The following is a 19,484-nucleotide window of genomic DNA, read 5'->3' on the forward strand; positions in this document are numbered from 1 at the left end:
ACCACACGTGGCACTGTCGTCCCCCAAGAGCACATGCAGGCAGCGTGTGTCTTTGAGGCCGTAGGGGGCGACGACGAGACCGACAGTGATGTCCAGGCGTGCGCCCCGGGGGCCACTGGAGACCTGCCCCACAAAGCGGAGGAAAAGCCAAGCGCACCTGAAAACCTGCGAGACAGGGCCTGTGCGCGAGTCCAGGCCACGTTCAGGGAGGCCCGCCAGAGGAGCCGAGAGCTTTGGACAAAGTACACCCCACCCCCAGCCCGCCGCCGGCTAGGTACCCCTGACGCAACCTCCCCTGCACCCAGCCAAATCCCAGTCCCGTTGGCTCCCTGACATCCGTGGCAGCCAAAAGATTCAGTGCTAGAAGGCACTTTCCCCAGGAGCGGAGGAACCGGTTGGCCCTCAAGAATCAGAGAGGAAGTGCAGGTGGGATGCAACACCGCCTTTCCTAGAAGGCCAATGTCAGGAGCGGTGGGCTTGCCTCCCCCTCTTCCTGGACCGAGCGTGCACCCATCACTTGGGCCAGGGAGACCAAGAGAGCTTCCCTGTCCCACACAGCTATGGAAGCCCAGAGTTCCAGGAACACCTCAGCTGCCCAATCACCCAGAAAGAGGTGTGGAGAGGGAAACAATCATGACGCGGACCCCCACGAGGTTTCTCCCTGATGGACGGGGACGTCTTCTTTGTGGAAGACACTGAGCCACACTAAGAAGCCGCCAGGCTTCTCAGAGACGGGGCAGACACAGCAAGAGGGAGGTCAGAGCAGAGGCCAGAGCCCAGGCAGGATACGGGGGGGCCATGCCACCACCACCGGCATCCGGGGAGGAGTGTCAAACGGGTGACTCGGCCAGGAAGGCCAGCCTTTGAGAGACAGACATGCTTGCCCCATCCCCTTGCCGGCTTCCTTCTCCGTCCCTGCGTCGAGCTGTGGCTCCATTTCTCGATGAGGGCAGAGGGCGACAGGCGTGACAACCACCTTCTTGAAGCTCTGCGGGCACCCTCCTGCGGGTGGACAATGAGCGCCTGGGAGGCCGTTGTCCCTGGTTGGGGAGCGCTCGTCTGGATCCAGCCTAGCAAAGAGGCTGCTCCGGATGGGGAGGTGATGAAAACCCCTGCGGGTCCCACGCCGATGCCCACGTTGCCCAGGCCTTCACAGACCCCCAAACTGGAACCGCCGGGACCACGACTGCCAACCGGCCACACGACCCAGGCAGAGACGCGGGGAGAGGCTGACCAGAAGAAAGGCCGACGTGCAAGAAACCCACCGTCCGGCGCACAGGGCACATGTGTCCCAAGGCGCACGCACACAGAGACGGACAGAGACAGAAAGAGAGGGCGACGGAAAGAGCGAGAAGGGAGAGAGAGAGAGAGAGTGAGAGAGAGAGACGTAAGAGAGAGACAGAAGTCGGCACACAGACACGCACGCACGCACGCACACACACAGCCACACACACATACACGCACACACACACACACACCCATAACGCACACATACAGCAGGTAACACCCACCCCCAGGCAGCCCCTGAAGCTGCCGGATTCTGCTCTCCGCGACTAAGAGCCGTCGGTGAGAGAGCAGTCCACGGGCACACAGGCGGACCTGTGCTCGTCATCACAAGGGCTCCACTTTTGGGGAGACTCACCCGCACACCGTCCGCGTACGCCTGAGGCTGGGATCCCGCGCTGCCTCGCCGGCGATCTGTCTGAGCTTTGTTCCTCCTGGGGTCTCTTCCTGCTGGTGGACCCTCCGCGAATCCCGGCCTCCGGAGACCGTCCCGGTAACTGCCCTGGCCAGGACTGGTCTCAGCCCAGACTCAGATGCACGATCACACAGGGCTCCTACTTCGCCAAGTGTCAGGGACACATCCCTGGGCAACGGTGGCTTTCACTGTGACCCAAGCGGCGGCTCGGGCCTCGCGCATGCGCACTGGCGAGGCCGACTCCCCCGCCCCACCCCCCCTTACTCCGCAGAGTCAGGCTGCGGACCCTTTAAAAAATGGCGGCGAGGCGGCGGCTGCGGGGCCCGGGGCGGCGGTGCTGGAGGTTGCGGCGGCGGCGGCGGCTGCGGCGCAGCCCGAGGCGGCGGGTGGGAAGAGGACTGCCAGAGGGGCCTGCGGGAGACCCAGGGTCGGACCCATAGGAGTCCTGTGGTCAGGACCTCCTTGATCGCTCTTCTGCTTCGGCTCCCGCTGAAGGAGGAGCTTCGGGGTGCCGGCTGGGCTGCGCGGACTCCTCTTGGGGTCCGATGATGGATCCCACCGGGCGATCGGAAGTGGGGTTCCAATGCAGTGAGGCGGAAAGGGTCTCGCCGGGGCACAGAAAGATCCCCAGGGCCGCAAGGCGTGCTGTCGGCTGCAAAGGCACCGACCCATGAGCCCACTGCCTCCCTCCTTCCTGGCAGGAGCAGGGGCTAGCCTTCATCTCCAAGGCCCGGGGGCTCCGGCATCCCGACGCGGCTTCCGGCGACACGGGCAAAGAGAGACACAGGCGAGTCCGAGCTGGAGCCAGTGTGACCACACGTGGCACTGTCGTCCCCCAAGAGCACATGCAGGCAGCGTGTGTCTTTGAGGCCGTAGGGGGGACGACGAGACCGACAGTGATGTCCAGGAGTGCGCCCCGGGGGCCACTGGAGACCTGCCCCACAAAGCGGAGGAAAAGCCAAGCGCACCTGAAAACCTGCGAGACAGGGCCTGTGCGCGAGTCCAGGCCACGTTCAGGGAGGCCCGCCAGAGGAGCCGAGAGCTTTGGACAAAGTACACCCCACCCCCAGCCCGCCGCCGGCTAGGTACCCCTGACGCAACCTCCCCTGCACCCAGCCAAATCCCAGTCCCGTTGGCTCCCTGACATCCGTGGCAGCCAAAAGATTCAGTGCTAGAAGGCACTTTCCCCAGGAGCGGAGGAACCGGTTGGCCCTCAAGAATCAGAGAGGAAGTGCAGGTGGGATGCAACACCGCCTTTCCTAGAAGGCCAATGTCAGGAGCGGTGGGCTTGCCTCCCCCTCTTCCTGGACCGAGCGTGCACCCATCACTTGGGCCAGGGAGACCAAGAGAGCTTCCCTGTCCCACACAGCTATGGAAGCCCAGAGTTCCAGGAACACCTCAGCTGCCCAATCACCCAGAAAGAGGTGTGGAGAGGGAAACAATCATGACGCGGACCCCCACGAGGTTTCTCCCTGATGGACGGGGACGTCTTCTTTGTGGAAGACACTGAGCCACACTAAGAAGCCGCCAGGCTTCTCAGAGACGGGGCAGACACAGCAAGAGGGAGGTCAGAGCAGAGGCCAGAGCCCAGGCAGGATACGGGGGGGCCATGCCACCACCACCGGCATCCGGGGAGGAGTGTCAAACGGGTGACTCGGCCAGGAAGGCCAGCCTTTGAGAGACAGACATGCTTGCCCCATCCCCTTGCCGGCTTCCTTCTCCGTCCCTGCGTCGAGCTGTGGCTCCATTTCTCGATGAGGGCAGAGGGCGACAGGCATGACAACCACCTTCTTGAAGCTCTGCGGGCACCCTCCTGCGGGTGGACAATGAGCGCCTGGGAGGCCGTTGTCCCTGGTTGGGGAGCGCTCATCTGGATCCAGCCTAGCAAAGAGGCTGCTCCGGATGGGGAGGGGATGAAAACCCCTGCGGGTCCCACGCCGATGCCCACGTTGCCCAGGCCTTCACAGACCCCCAAACTGGAACCGCCGGGACCACGACTGCCAACCGGCCACACGACCCAAGCAGAGACGCGGGGAGAGGCTGACCAGAAGAAAGGCCGACGTGCAAGAAACCCACCGTCCGGCGCACAGGGCACATGTGTCCTAAGGCGCACGCACACAGAGACGGACAGAGACAGAAAGAGAGGGCGACGGAAAGAGCGAGAAGGGAGAGAGAGAGAGAGAGAGAGACGTAAGAGAGAGACAGAAGTCGGCACACAGACACGCACGCACGCACGCACACACACAGCCACACACACATACACGCACACACACACACACACCCATAACGCACACATACAGCAGGTAACACCCACCCCCAGGCAGCCCCTGAAGCTGCCGGATTCTGCTCTCCGCGACTAAGAGCCGTCGGTGAGAGAGCAGTCCACGGGCACACAGGCGGACCTGTGCTCGTCATCACAAGGGCTCCACTTTTGGGGAGACTCACCCGCACACCGTCCGCGTACGCCTGAGGCTGGGATCCCGCGCTGCCTCGCCGGCGATCTGTCTGAGCTTTGTTCCTCCTGGGGTCTCTTCCTGCTGGTGGACCCTCCGCGAATCCCGGCCTCCGGAGACCGTCCCGGTAACTGCCCTGGCCAGGACTGGTCTCAGCCCAGACTCAGACGCACGATCACACAAGTCTCCTACTTCGCCAAGTGTCAGGGACACATCCCTGGGCAACGGTGGCTTTCACTGTGACCCAAGCGGCGGCTCGGGCCTCGCGCATGCGCACTGGCGAGGCCGACTCCCCCGCCCCACCCCCGCTTACTCCGCAGAGTCAGGCTGCGGACCCTTTAAAAAATGGCGACGAGGCGGCGGCTGCGGGGCCTGGGGCGGCGGTGCTGGAGGTTGCGGCGGCGGCGGCGGCTGCGGCGCAGCCCGAGGCGGCGGGTGGGAAGAGGACTGCCAGAGGGGCCTGCGGGAGACCCAGGGTCGGACCCATAGGAGTCCTGTGGTCAGGACCTCCTTGATCGCTCTTCTGCTTCGGCTCCCGCTGAAGGAGGAGCTTCGGGGTGCCGGCTGGGCTGCGCGGACTCCTCTTGGGGTCCGATGATGGATCCCACCGGGCGATCGGAAGTGGGGTTCCAATGCAGTGAGGCGGAAAGGGTCTCGCCGGGGCACAGAAAGATCCCCAGGGCCGCAAGGCGTGCTGTCGGCTGCAAAGGCACCGACCCATGAGCCCACTGCCTCCCTCCTTCCTGGCAGGAGCAGGGGCTAGCCTTCATCTCCAAGGCCCGGGGGCTCCGGCATCCCGACGCGGCTTCCGGCGACACGGGCAAAGAGAGACACAGGCGAGTCCGAGCTGGAGCCAGTGTGACCACACGTGGCACTGTCGTCCCCCAAGAGCACATGCAGGCAGCGTGTGTCTTTGAGGCCGTAGGGGGCGACGACGAGACCGACAGTGATGTCCAGGCGTGCGCCCCGGGGGCCACTGGAGACCTGCCCCACAAAGCGGAGGAAAAGCCAAGCGCACCTGAAAACCTGCGAGACAGGGCCTGTGCGCGAGTCCAGGCCACGTTCAGGGAGGCCCGCCAGAGGAGCCGAGAGCTTTGGACAAAGTACACCCCACCCCCAGCCCGCCGCCGGCTAGGTACCCCTGACGCAACCTCCCCTGCACCCAGCCAAATCCCAGTCCCGTTGGCTCCCTGACATCCGTGGCAGCCAAAAGATTCAGTGCTAGAAGGCACTTTCCCCAGGAGCGGAGGAACCGGTTGGCCCTCAAGAATCAGAGAGGAAGTGCAGGTGGGATGCAACACCGCCTTTCCTAGAAGGCCAATGTCAGGAGCGGTGGGCTTGCCTCCCCCTCTTCCTGGACCGAGCGTGCACCCATCACTTGGGCCAGGGAGACCAAGAGAGCTTCCCTGTCCCACACAGCTATGGAAGCCCAGAGTTCCAGGAACACCTCAGCTGCCCAATCACCCAGAAAGAGGTGTGGAGAGGGAAACAATCATGACGCGGACCCCCACGAGGTTTCTCCCTGATGGACGGGGACGTCTTCTTTGTGGAAGACACTGAGCCACACTAAGAAGCCGCCAGGCTTCTCAGAGACGGGGCAGACACAGCAAGAGGGAGGTCAGAGCAGAGGCCAGAGCCCAGGCAGGATACGGGGGGGCCATGCCACCACCACCGGCATCCGGGGAGGAGTGTCAAACGGGTGACTCGGCCAGGAAGGCCAGCCTTTGAGAGACAGACATGCTTGCCCCATCCCCTTGCCGGCTTCCTTCTCCGTCCCTGCGTCGAGCTGTGGCTCCATTTCTCGATGAGGGCAGAGGGCGACAGGCGTGACAACCACCTTCTTGAAGCTCTGCGGGCACCCTCCTGCGGGTGGACAATGAGCGCCTGGGAGGCCGTTGTCCCTGGTTGGGGAGCGCTCGTCTGGATCCAGCCTAGCAAAGAGGCTGCTCCGGATGGGGAGGTGATGAAAACCCCTGCGGGTCCCACGCCGATGCCCACGTTGCCCAGGCCTTCACAGACCCCCAAACTGGAACCGCCGGGACCACGACTGCCAACCGGCCACACGACCCAGGCAGAGACGCGGGGAGAGGCTGACCAGAAGAAAGGCCGACGTGCAAGAAACCCACCGTCCGGCGCACAGGGCACATGTGTCCCAAGGCGCACGCACACAGAGACGGACAGAGACAGAAAGAGAGGGCGACGGAAAGAGCGAGAAGGGAGAGAGAGAGAGAGAGAGAGACGTAAGAGAGAGACAGAAGTCGGCACACAGACACGCACGCACGCACGCACACACACAGCCACACACACATACACGCACACACACACACACACCCATAACGCACACATACAGCAGGTAACACCCACCCCCAGGCAGCCCCTGAAGCTGCCGGATTCTGCTCTCCGCGACTAAGAGCCGTCGGTGAGAGAGCAGTCCACGGGCACACAGGCGGACCTGTGCTCGTCATCACAAGGGCTCCACTTTTGGGGAGACTCACCCGCACACCGTCCGCGTACGCCTGAGGCTGGGATCCCGCGCTGCCTCGCCGGCGATCTGTCTGAGCTTTGTTCCTCCTGGGGTCTCTTCCTGCTGGTGGACCCTCCGCGAATCCCGGCCTCCGGAGACCGTCCCGGTAACTGCCCTGGCCAGGACTGGTCTCAGCCCAGACTCAGATGCACGATCACACAGGGCTCCTACTTCGCCAAGTGTCAGGGACACATCCCTGGGCAACGGTGGCTTTCACTGTGACCCAAGCGGCGGCTCGGGCCTCGCGCATGCGCACTGGCGAGGCCGACTCCCCCGCCCCACCCCCCCTTACTCCGCAGAGTCAGGCTGCGGACCCTTTAAAAAATGGCGGCGAGGCGGCGGCTGCGGGGCCTGGGGCGGCGGTGCTGGAGGTTGCGGCGGCGGCGGCGGCTGCGGCGCAGCCCGAGGCGGCGGGTGGGAAGAGGACTGCCAGAGGGGCCTGCGGGAGACCCAGGGTCGGACCCATAGGAGTCCTGTGGTCAGGACCTCCTTGATCGCTCTTCTGCTTCGGCTCCCGCTGAAGGAGGAGCTTCGGGGTGCCAGCTGGGCTGCGCGGACTCCTCTTGGGGTCCGATGATGGATCCCACCGGGCGATCGGAAGTGGGGTTCCAATGCAGTGAGGCGGAAAGGGTCTCGCCGGGGCACAGAAAGATCCCCAGGGCCGCAAGGCGTGCTGTCGGCTGCAAAGGCACCGACCCATGAGCCCACTGCCTCCCTCCTTCCTGGCAGGAGCAGGGGCTAGCCTTCATCTCCAAGGCCCGGGGGCTCCGGCATCCCGACGCGGCTTCCGGCGACACGGGCAAAGAGAGACACAGGCGAGTCCGAGCTGGAGCCAGTGTGACCACACGTGGCACTGTCGTCCCCCAAGAGCACATGCAGGCAGCGTGTGTCTTTGAGGCCGTAGGGGGGACGACGAGACCGACAGTGATGTCCAGGAGTGCGCCCCGGGGGCCACTGGAGACCTGCCCCACAAAGCGGAGGAAAAGCCAAGCGCACCTGAAAACCTGCGAGACAGGGCCTGTGCGCGAGTCCAGGCCACGTTCAGGGAGGCCCGCCAGAGGAGCCGAGAGCTTTGGACAAAGTACACCCCACCCCCAGCCCGCCGCCGGCTAGGTACCCCTGACGCAACCTCCCCTGCACCCAGCCAAATCCCAGTCCCGTTGGCTCCCTGACATCCGTGGCAGCCAAAAGATTCAGTGCTAGAAGGCACTTTCCCCAGGAGCGGAGGAACCGGTTGGCCCTCAAGAATCAGAGAGGAAGTGCAGGTGGGATGCAACACCGCCTTTCCTAGAAGGCCAATGTCAGGAGCGGTGGGCTTGCCTCCCCCTCTTCCTGGACCGAGCGTGCACCCATCACTTGGGCCAGGGAGACCAAGAGAGCTTCCCTGTCCCACACAGCTATGGAAGCCCAGAGTTCCAGGAACACCTCAGCTGCCCAATCACCCAGAAAGAGGTGTGGAGAGGGAAACAATCATGACGCGGACCCCCACGAGGTTTCTCCCTGATGGACGGGGACGTCTTCTTTGTGGAAGACACTGAGCCACACTAAGAAGCCGCCAGGCTTCTCAGAGACGGGGCAGACACAGCAAGAGGGAGGTCAGAGCAGAGGCCAGAGCCCAGGCAGGATACGGGGGGGCCATGCCACCACCACCGGCATCCGGGGAGGAGTGTCAAACGGGTGACTCGGCCAGGAAGGCCAGCCTTTGAGAGACAGACATGCTTGCCCCATCCCCTTGCCGGCTTCCTTCTCCGTCCCTGCGTCGAGCTGTGGCTCCATTTCTCGATGAGGGCAGAGGGCGACAGGCATGACAACCACCTTCTTGAAGCTCTGCGGGCACCCTCCTGCGGGTGGACAATGAGCGCCTGGGAGGCCGTTGTCCCTGGTTGGGGAGCGCTCATCTGGATCCAGCCTAGCAAAGAGGCTGCTCCGGATGGGGAGGGGATGAAAACCCCTGCGGGTCCCACGCCGATGCCCACGTTGCCCAGGCCTTCACAGACCCCCAAACTGGAACCGCCGGGACCACGACTGCCAACCGGCCACACGACCCAAGCAGAGACGCGGGGAGAGGCTGACCAGAAGAAAGGCCGTCGTGCAAGAAACCCACCGTCCGGCGCACAGGGCACATGTGTCCTAAGGCGCACGCACACAGAGACGGACAGAGACAGAAAGAGAGGGCGACGGAAAGAGCGAGAAGGGAGAGAGAGAGAGAGAGAGAGACGTAAGAGAGAGACAGAAGTCGGCACACAGACACGCACGCACGCACGCACACACACAGCCACACACACATACACGCACACACACACACACACCCATAACGCACACATACAGCAGGTAACACCCACCCCCAGGCAGCCCCTGAAGCTGCCGGATTCTGCTCTCCGCGACTAAGAGCCGTCGGTGAGAGAGCAGTCCACGGGCACACAGGCGGACCTGTGCTCGTCATCACAAGGGCTCCACTTTTGGGGAGACTCACCCGCACACCGTCCGCGTACGCCTGAGGCTGGGATCCCGCGCTGCCTCGCCGGCGATCTGTCTGAGCTTTGTTCCTCCTGGGGTCTCTTCCTGCTGGTGGACCCTCCGCGAATCCCGGCCTCCGGAGACCGTCCCGGTAACTGCCCTGGCCAGGACTGGTCTCAGCCCAGACTCAGACGCACGATCACACAAGTCTCCTACTTCGCCAAGTGTCAGGGACACATCCCTGGGCAACGGTGGCTTTCACTGTGACCCAAGCGGCGGCTCGGGCCTCGCGCATGCGCACTGGCGAGGCCGACTCCCCCGCCCCACCCCCGCTTACTCCGCAGAGTCAGGCTGCGGACCCTTTAAAAAATGGCGACGAGGCGGCGGCTGCGGGGCCTGGGGCGGGGGTGCTGGAGGTTGCGGCGGCGGCGGCGGCTGCGGCGCAGCCCGAGGCGGCGGGTGGGAAGAGGACTGCCAGAGGGGCCTGCGGGAGACCCAGGGTCGGACCCATAGGAGTCCTGTGGTCAGGACCTCCTTGATCGCTCTTCTGCTTCGGCTCCCGCTGAAGGAGGAGCTTCGGGGTGCCGGCTGGGCTGCGCGGACTCCTCTTGGGGTCCGATGATGGATCCCACCGGGCGATCGGAAGTGGGGTTCCAATGCAGTGAGGCGGAAAGGGTCTCGCCGGGGCACAGAAAGATCCCCAGGGCCGCAAGGCGTGCTGTCGGCTGCAAAGGCACCGACCCATGAGCCCACTGCCTCCCTCCTTCCTGGCAGGAGCAGGGGCTAGCCTTCATCTCCAAGGCCCGGGGGCTCCGGCATCCCGACGCGGCTTCCGGCGACACGGGCAAAGAGAGACACAGGCGAGTCCGAGCTGGAGCCAGTGTGACCACACGTGGCACTGTCGTCCCCCAAGAGCACATGCAGGCAGCGTGTGTCTTTGAGGCCGTAGGGGGCGACGACGAGACCGACAGTGATGTCCAGGCGTGCGCCCCGGGGGCCACTGGAGACCTGCCCCACAAAGCGGAGGAAAAGCCAAGCGCACCTGAAAACCTGCGAGACAGGGCCTGTGCGCGAGTCCAGGCCACGTTCAGGGAGGCCCGCCAGAGGAGCCGAGAGCTTTGGACAAAGTACACTCCACCCCCAGCCCGCCGCCGGCTAGGTACCCCTGACGCAACCTCCCCTGCACCCAGCCAAATCCCAGTCCCGTTGGCTCCCTGACATCCGTGGCAGCCAAAAGATTCAGTTGTAGAAGGCACTTTCCCCAGGAGCGGAGGAACCGGTTGGCCCTCAAGAATCAGAGAGGAAGTGCAGGTGGGATGCAACACCGCCTTTCCTAGAAGGCCAATGTCAGGAGCGGTGGGCTTGCCTCCCCCTCTTCCTGGACCGAGCGTGCACCCATCACTTGGGCCAGGGAGACCAAGAGAGCTTCCCTGTCCCACACAGCTATGGAAGCCCAGAGCTCCAGGAACACCTCAGCTGCCCAATCACCCAGAAAGAGGTGTGGAGAGGGAAACAATCATGACGCGGACCCCCACGAGGTTTCTCCCTGATGGACGGGGACGTCTTCTTTGTGGAAGACACTGAGCCACACTAAGAAGCCGCCAGGCTTCTCAGAGACGGGGCAGACACAGCAAGAGGGAGGTCAGAGCAGAGGCCAGAGCCCAGGCAGGATACGGGGGGGCCATGCCACCACCACCGGCATCCGGGGAGGGGTGTCAAACGGGTGACTCGGCCAGGAAGGCCAGCCTTTGAGAGACAGACATGCTTGCCCCATCCCCTTGCCGGCTTCCTTCTCCGTCCCTGCGTCGAGCTGTGGCTCCATTTCTCGATGAGGGCAGAGGGCGACAGGCGTGACAACCACCTTCTTGAAGCTCTGCGGGCACCCTCCTGCGGGTGGACAATGAGCGCCTGGGAGGCCGTTGTCCCTGGTTGGGGAGCGCTCATCTGGATCCAGCCTAGCAAAGAGGCTGCTCCGGATGGGGAGGGGATGAAAACCCCTGCGGGTCCCACGCCGATGCCCACGTTGCCCAGGCCTTCACAGACCCCCAAACTGGAACCGCCGGGACCACGACTGCCAACCGGCCACACGACCCAAGCAGAGACGCGGGGAGAGGCTGACCAGAAGAAAGGCCGACGTGCAAGAAACCCACCGTCCGGCGCACAGGGCACATGTGTCCTAAGGCGCACGCACACAGAGACGGACAGAGACAGAAAGAGAGGGCGACGGAAAGAGCGAGAAGGGAGAGAGAGAGAGAGAGAGAGAGAGACGTAAGAGAGAGACAGAAGTCGGCACACAGACACGCACGCACGCACGCACACACACAGCCACACACACATACACGCACACACACACACACACCCATAACGCACACATACAGCAGGTAACACCCACCCCCAGGCAGCCCCTGAAGCTGCCGGATTCTGCTCTCCGCGACTAAGAGCCGTCGGTGAGAGAGCAGTCCACGGGCACACAGGCGGACCTGTGCTCGTCATCACAAGGGCTCCACTTTTGGGGAGACTCACCCGCACACCGTCCGCGTACGCCTGAGGCTGGGATCCCGCGCTGCCTCGCCGGCGATCTGTCTGAGCTTTGTTCCTCCTGGGGTTTCTTCCTGCTGGTGGACCCTCCGCGAATCCCGGCCTCCGGAGACCGTCCCGGTAACTGCCCTGGCCAGGACTGGTCTCAGCCCAGACTCAGACGCACGATCACACAGGGCTCCTACTTCGCCAAGTGTCAGGGACACATCCCTGGGCAACGGTGGCTTTCACTGTGACCCAAGCGGCGGCTCGGGCCTCGCGCATGCGCACTGGCGAGGCCGACTCCCCCGCCCCACCCCCCCTTACTCCGCAGAGTCAGGCTGCGGACCCTTTAAAAAATGGCGGCGAGGCGGCGGCTGCGGGGCCTGGGGCGGCGGTGCTGGAGGTTGCGGCGGCGGCGGCGGCTGCGGCGCAGCCCGAGGCGGCGGGTGGGAAGAGGACTGCCAGAGGGGCCTGCGGGAGACCCAGGGTCGGACCCATAGGAGTCCTGTGGTCAGGACCTCCTTGATCGCTCTTCTGCTTCGGCTCCCGCTGAAGGAGGAGCTTCGGGGTGCCGGCTGGGCTGCGCGGACTCCTCTTGGGGTCCGATGATGGATCCCACCGGGCGATCGGAAGTGGGGTTCCAATGCAGTGAGGCGGAAAGGGTCTCGCCGGGGCACAGAAAGATCCCCAGGGCCGCAAGGCGTGCTGTCGGCTGCAAAGGCACCGACCCATGAGCCCACTGCCTCCCTCCTTCCTGGCAGGAGCAGGGGCTAGCCTTCATCTCCAAGGCCCGGGGGCTCCGGCATCCCGACGCGGCTTCCGGCGACACGGGCAAAGAGAGACACAGGCGAGTCCGAGCTGGAGCCAGTGTGACCACACGTGGCACTGTCGTCCCCCAAGAGCACATGCAGGCAGCGTGTGTCTTTGAGGCCGTAGGGGGCGACGACGAGACCGACAGTGATGTCCAGGCGTGCGCCCCGGGGGCCACTGGAGACCTGCCCCACAAAGCGGAGGAAAAGCCAAGCGCACCTGAAAACCTGCGAGACAGGGCCTGTGCGCGAGTCCAGGCCACGTTCAGGGAGGCCCGCCAGAGGAGCCGAGAGCTTTGGACAAAGTACACCCCACCCCCAGCCCGCCGCCGGCTAGGTACCCCTGACGCAACCTCCCCTGCACCCAGCCAAATCCCAGTCCCGTTGGCTCCCTGACATCCGTGGCAGCCAAAAGATTCAGTGCTAGAAGGCACTTTCCCCAGGAGCGGAGGAACCGGTTGGCCCTCAAGAATCAGAGAGGAAGTGCAGGTGGGATGCAACACCGCCTTTCCTAGAAGGCCAATGACAGGAGCGGTGGGCTTGCCTCCCCCTCTTCCTGGACCGAGCGTGCACCCATCACTTGGGCCAGGGAGACCAAGAGAGCTTCCCTGTCCCACACAGCTATGGAAGCCCAGAGTTCCAGGAACACCTCAGCTGCCCAATCACCCAGAAAGAGGTGTGGAGAGGGAAACAATCATGACGCGGACCCCCACGAGGTTTCTCCCTGATGGACGGGGACGTCTTCTTTGTGGAAGACACTGAGCCACACTAAGAAGCCGCCAGGCTTCTCAGAGACGGGGCAGACACAGCAAGAGGGAGGTCAGAGCAGAGGCCAGAGCCCAGGCAGGATACGGGGGGGCCATGCCACCACCACCGGCATCCGGGGAGGAGTGTCAAACGGGTGACTCGGCCAGGAAGGCCAGCCTTTGAGAGACAGACATGCTTGCCCCATCCCCTTGCCGGCTTCCTTCTCCGTCCCTGCGTCGAGCTGTGGCTCCATTTCTCGATGAGGGCAGAGGGCGACAGGCGTGACAACCACCTTCTTGAAGCTCTGCGGGCACCCTCCTGCGGGTGGACAATGAGCGCCTGGGAGGCCGTTGTCCCTGGTTGGGGAGCGCTCATCTGGATCCAGCCTAGCAAAGAGGCTGCTCCGGATGGGGAGGGGATGAAAACCCCTGCGGGTCCCACGCCGATGCCCACGTTGCCCAGGCCTTCACAGACCCCCAAACTGGAACCGCCGGGACCACGACTGCCAACCGGCCACACGACCCAAGCAGAGACGCGGGGAGAGGCTGACCAGAAGAAAGGCCGACGTGCAAGAAACCCACCGTCCGGCGCACAGGGCACATGTGTCCTAAGGCGCACGCACACAGAGACGGACAGAGACAGAAAGAGAGGGCGACGGAAAGAGCGAGAAGGGAGAGAGAGAGAGAGAGAGAGAGAGACGTAAGAGAGAGACAGAAGTCGGCACACAGACACGCACGCACGCACGCACACACACAGCCACACACACATACACGCACACACACACACACACCCATAACGCACACATACAGCAGGTAACACCCACCCCCAGGCAGCCCCTGAAGCTGCCGGATTCTGCTCTCCGCGACTAAGAGCCGTCGGTGAGAGAGCAGTCCACGGGCACACAGGCGGACCTGTGCTCGTCATCACAAGGGCTCCACTTTTGGGGAGACTCACCCGCACACCGTCCGCGTACGCCTGAGGCTGGGATCCCGCGCTGCCTCGCCGGCGATCTGTCTGAGCTTTGTTCCTCCTGGGGTTTCTTCCTGCTGGTGGACCCTCCGCGAATCCCGGCCTCCGGAGACCGTCCCGGTAACTGCCCTGGCCAGGACTGGTCTCAGCCCAGACTCAGACGCACGATCACACAGGGCTCCTACTTCGCCAAGTGTCAGGGACACATCCCTGGGCAACGGTGGCTTTCACTGTGACCCAAGCGGCGGCTCGGGCCTCGCGCATGCGCACTGGCGAGGCCGACTCCCCCGCCCCACCCCCCCTTACTCCGCAGAGTCAGGCTGCGGACCCTTTAAAAAATGGCGGCGAGGCGGCGGCTGCGGGGCCCGGGGCGGCGGTGCTGGAGGTTGCGGCGGCGGCGGCGGCTGCGGCGCAGCCCGAGGCGGTGGGTGGGAAGAGGACTGCCAGAGGGGCCTGCGGGAGACCCAGGGTCATACCCATAGGAGTCCTGTGGTCAGGACCTCCTTGATCGCTCTTCTGCTTCGGCTCCCGCTGAAGGAGGAGCTTCGGGGTGCCGGCTGGGCTGCGCGGACTCCTCTTGGGGTCCGATGATGGATCCCACCGGGCGATCGGAAGTGGGGTTCCAATGCAGTGAGGCGGAAAGGGTCTCGCCGGGGCACAGAAAGATCCCCAGGGCCGCAAGGCGTGCTGTCGGCTGCAAAGGCACCGACCCATGAGCCCACTGCCTCCCTCCTTCCTGGCAGGAGCAGGGGCTAGCCTTCATCTCCAAGGCCCGGGGGCTCCGGCATCCCGACGCGGCTTCCGGCGACACGGGCAAAGAGAGACACAGGCGAGTCCGAGCTGGAGCCAGTGTGACCACACGTGGCACTGTCGTCCCCCAAGAGCACATGCAGGCAGCGTGTGTCTTTGAGGCCGTAGGGGGCGACGACGAGACCGACAGTGATGTCCAGGCGTGTGCCCCGGGGGCCACTGGAGACCTGCCCCACAAAGCGGAGGAAAAGCCAAGCGCACCTGAAAACCTGCGAGACAGGGCCTGTGCTCGAGTCCAGGCCACGTTCAGGGAGGCCCGCCAGAGGAGCCGAGAGCTTTGGACAAAGTACACCCCACCCCCAGCCCGCCGCCGGCTAGGTACCCCTGACGCAACCTCCCCTGCACCCAGCCAAATCCCAGTCCCGTTGGCTCCCTGACATCCGTGGCAGCCAAAAGATTCAGTGCTAGAAGGCACTTTCCCCAGGAGCGGAGGAACCGGTTGGCCCTCAAGAATCAGAGAGGAAGTGCAGGTGGGATGCAACACCGCCTTTCCTAGAAGGCCAATGTCAGGAGCGGTGGGCTTGCCTCCCCCTCTTCCTGGACCGAGCGTGCACCCATCACTTGGGCCAGGGAGACCAAGAGAGCTTCCCTGTCCCACACAGCTATGGAAGCCCAGAGTTCCAGGAACACCTCAGCTGCCCAATCACCCAGAAAGAGGTGTGGAGAGGGAAACAATCATGACGCGGACCCCCACGAGGTTTCTCCCTGATGGACGGGGACGTCTTCTTTGTGGAAGACACTGAGCCACACTAAGAAGCCGCCAGGCTTCTCAGAGACGGGGCAGACACAGCAAGAGGGAGGTCAGAGCAGAGGCCAGAGCCCAGGCAGGATACGGGGGGGCCATGCCACCACCACCGGCATCCGGGGAGGAGTGTCAAACGGGTGACTCGGCCAGGAAGGCCAGCCTTTGAGAGACAGACATGCTTGCCCCATCCCCTTGCCGGCTTCCTTCTCCGTCCCTGCGTCGAGCTGTGGCTCCATTTCTCGATGAGGGCAGAGGGCGACAGGCGTGACAACCACCTTCTTGAAGCTCTGCGGGCACCCTCCTGCGGGTGGACAATGAGCGCCTGGGAGGCCGTTGTCCCTGGTTGGGGAGCGCTCGTCTGGATCCAGCCTAGCAAAGAGGCTGCTCCGGATGGGGAGGGGATGAAAACCCCTGCGGGTCCCACGCCGATGCCCACGTTGCCCAGGCCTTCACAGACCCCCAAACTGGAACCGCCGGGACCACGACTGCCAACCGGCCACACGACCCAGGCAGAGACGCGGGGAGAGGCTGACCAGAACAAAGGCCGACGTGCAAGAAACCCACCGTCCGGCGCACAGGGCACATGTGTCCCAAGGCGCACGCACACAGAGACGGACAGAGACAGAAAGAGAGGGCGACGGAAAGAGCGAGAAGGGAGAGAGAGAGAGAGAGAGAGACGTAAGAGAGAGACAGAAGTCGGCACACAGACACGCACGCACGCACGCACACACACAGCCACACACACATACACGCACACACACACACACACCCATAACGCACACATACAGCAGGTAACACCCACCCCCAGGCAGCCCCTGAAGCTGCCGGATTCTGCTCTCCGCGACTAAGAGCCGTCGGTGAGAGAGCAGTCCACGGGCACACAGGCGGACCTGTGCTCGTCATCACAAGGGCTCCACTTTTGGGGAGACTCACCCGCACACCGTCCGCGTACGCCTGAGGCTGGGATCCCGCGCTGCCTCGCCGGCGATCTGTCTGAGCTTTGTTCCTCCTGGGGTCTCTTCCTGCTGGTGGACCCTCCGCGAATCCCGGCCTCCGGAGACCGTCCCGGTAACTGCCCTGGCCAGGACTGGTCTCAGCCCAGACTCAGACGCACGATCACACAAGTCTCCTACTTCGCCAAGTGTCAGGGACACATCCCTGGGCAACGGTGGCTTTCACTGTGACCCAAGCGGCGGCTCGGGCCTCGCGCATGCGCACTGGCGAGGCCGACTCCCCCGCCCCACCCCCCCTTACTCCGCAGAGTCAGGCTGCGGACCCTTTAAAAAATGGCGACGAGGCGGCGGCTGCGGGGCCTGGGGCGGCGGTGCTGGAGGTTGCGGCGGCGGCGGCGGCTGCGGCGCAGCCCGAGGCGGCGGGTGGGAAGAGGACTGCCAGAGGGGCCTGCGGGAGACCCAGGGTCGGACCCATAGGAGTCCTGTGGTCAGGACCTCCTTGATCGCTCTTCTGCTTCGGCTCCCGCTGAAGGAGGAGCTTCGGGGTGCCGGCTGGGCTGCGCGGACTCCTCTTGGGGTCCGATGATGGATCCCACCGGGCGATCGGAAGTGGGGTTCCAATGCAGTGAGGCGGAAAGGGTCTCGCCGGGGCACAGAAAGATCCCCAGGGCCGCAAGGCGTGCTGTCGGCTGCAAAGGCACCGACCCATGAGCCCACTGCCTCCCTCCTTCCTGGCAGGAGCAGGGGCTAGCCTTCATCTCCAAGGCCCGGGGGCTCCGGCATCCCGACGCGGCTTCCGGCGACACGGGCAAAGAGAGACACAGGCGAGTCCGAGCTGGAGCCAGTGTGACCACACGTGGCACTGTCGTCCCCCAAGAGCACATGCAGGCAGCGTGTGTCTTTGAGGCCGTAGGGGACGACGACGAGACGGACAGTGATGTCCAGGCGTGCGCCCCGGGGGCCACTGGAGACCTGCCCCACAAAGCGGAGGAAAAGCCAAGCGCACCTGAAAACCTGCGAGACAGGGCCTGTGCGCGAGTCCAGGCCACGTTCAGGGAGGCCCGCCAGAGGAGCCGAGAGCTTTGGACAAAGTACACCCCACCCCCAGCCCGCCGCCGGCTAGGTACCCCTGACGCAACCTCCCCTGCACACAGCCAAATCCCAGTCCCGTTGGCTCCCTGACATCCGTGGCAGCCAAAAGATTCAGTGCTAGAAGGCACTTTCCCCAGGAGCGGAGGAACCGGTTGGCCCTCAAGAATCAGAGAGGAAGTGCAGGTGGGATGCAACACCGCCTTTCCTAGAAGGCCAATGTCAGGAGCGGTGGGCTTGCCTCCCCCTCTTCCTGGACCGAGCGTGCACCCATCACTTGGGCCAGGGAGACCCAGAGAGCTTCCCTGTCCCACACAGCTATGGAAGCCCAGAGCTCCAGGAACACCTCAGCTGCCCAATCACCCAGAAAGAGGTGTGGAGAGGGAAACAATCATGACGCGGACCCCCACGAGGTTTCTCCCTGATGGACGGGGACGTCTTCTTTGTGGAAGACACTGAGCCACACTAAGAAGCCGCCAGGCTTCTCAGAGACGGGGCAGACACAGCAAGAGGGAGGTCAGAGCAGAGGCCAGAGCCCAGGCAGGATACGGGGGGGCCATGCCACCACCACCGGCATCCGGGGAGGAGTGTCAAACGGGTGACTCGGCCAGGAAGGCCAGCCTTTGAGAGACAGACATGCTTGCCCCATCCCCTTGCCGGCTTCCTTCTCCGTCCCTGCGTCGAGCTGTGGCTCCATTTCTCGATGAGGGCAGAGGGCGACAGGCATGACAACCACCTTCTTGAAGCTCTGCGGGCACCCTCCTGCGGGTGGACAATGAGCGCCTGGGAGGCCGTTGTCCCTGGTTGGGGAGCGCTCATCTGGATCCAGCCTAGCAAAGAGGCTGCTCCGGATGGGGAGGGGATGAAAACCCCTGCGGGTCCCACGCCGATGCCCACGTTGCCCAGGCCTTCACAGACCCCCAAACTGGAACCGCCGGGACCACGACTGCCAACCGGCCACACGACCCAAGCAGAGACGCGGGGAGAGGCTGACCAGAAGAAAGGCCGACGTGCAAGAAACCCACCGTCCGGCGCACAGGGCACATGTGTCCTAAGGCGCACGCACACAGAGACGGACAGAGACAGAAAGAGAGGGCGACGGAAAGAGCGAGAAGGGAGAGAGAGAGAGAGAGAGAGAGAGACGTAAGAGAGAGACAGAAGTCGGCACACAGACACGCACGCACGCACGCACACACACAGCCACACACACATACACGCACACACACACACACACCCATAACGCACACATACAGCAGGTAACACCCACCCCCAGGCAGCCCCTGAAGCTGCCGGATTCTGCTCTCCGCGACTAAGAGCCGTCGGTGAGAGAGCAGTCCACGGGCACACAGGCGGACCTGTGCTCGTCATCACAAGGGCTCCACTTTTGGGGAGACTCACCCGCACACCGTCCGCGTACGCCTGAGGCTGGGATCCCGCGCTGCCTCGCCGGCGATCTGTCTGAGCTTTGTTCCTCCTGGGGTTTCTTCCTGCTGGTGGACCCTCCGCGAATCCCGGCCTCCGGAGACCGTCCCGGTAACTGCCCTGGCCAGGACTGGTCTCAGCCCAGACTCAGACGCACGATCACACAGGGCTCCTACTTCGCCAAGTGTCAGGGACACATCCCTGGGCAACGGTGGCTTTCACTGTGACCCAAGCGGCGGCTCGGGCCTCGCGCATGCGCACTGGCGAGGCCGACTCCCCCGCCCCAC

The sequence above is a fragment of the Gorilla gorilla genome, chromosome 20 (assembly GCF_029281585.2).
Source record: "Gorilla gorilla gorilla isolate KB3781 chromosome 20, NHGRI_mGorGor1-v2.1_pri, whole genome shotgun sequence".
NCBI lineage: Eukaryota > Metazoa > Chordata > Mammalia > Primates > Hominidae > Gorilla > Gorilla gorilla.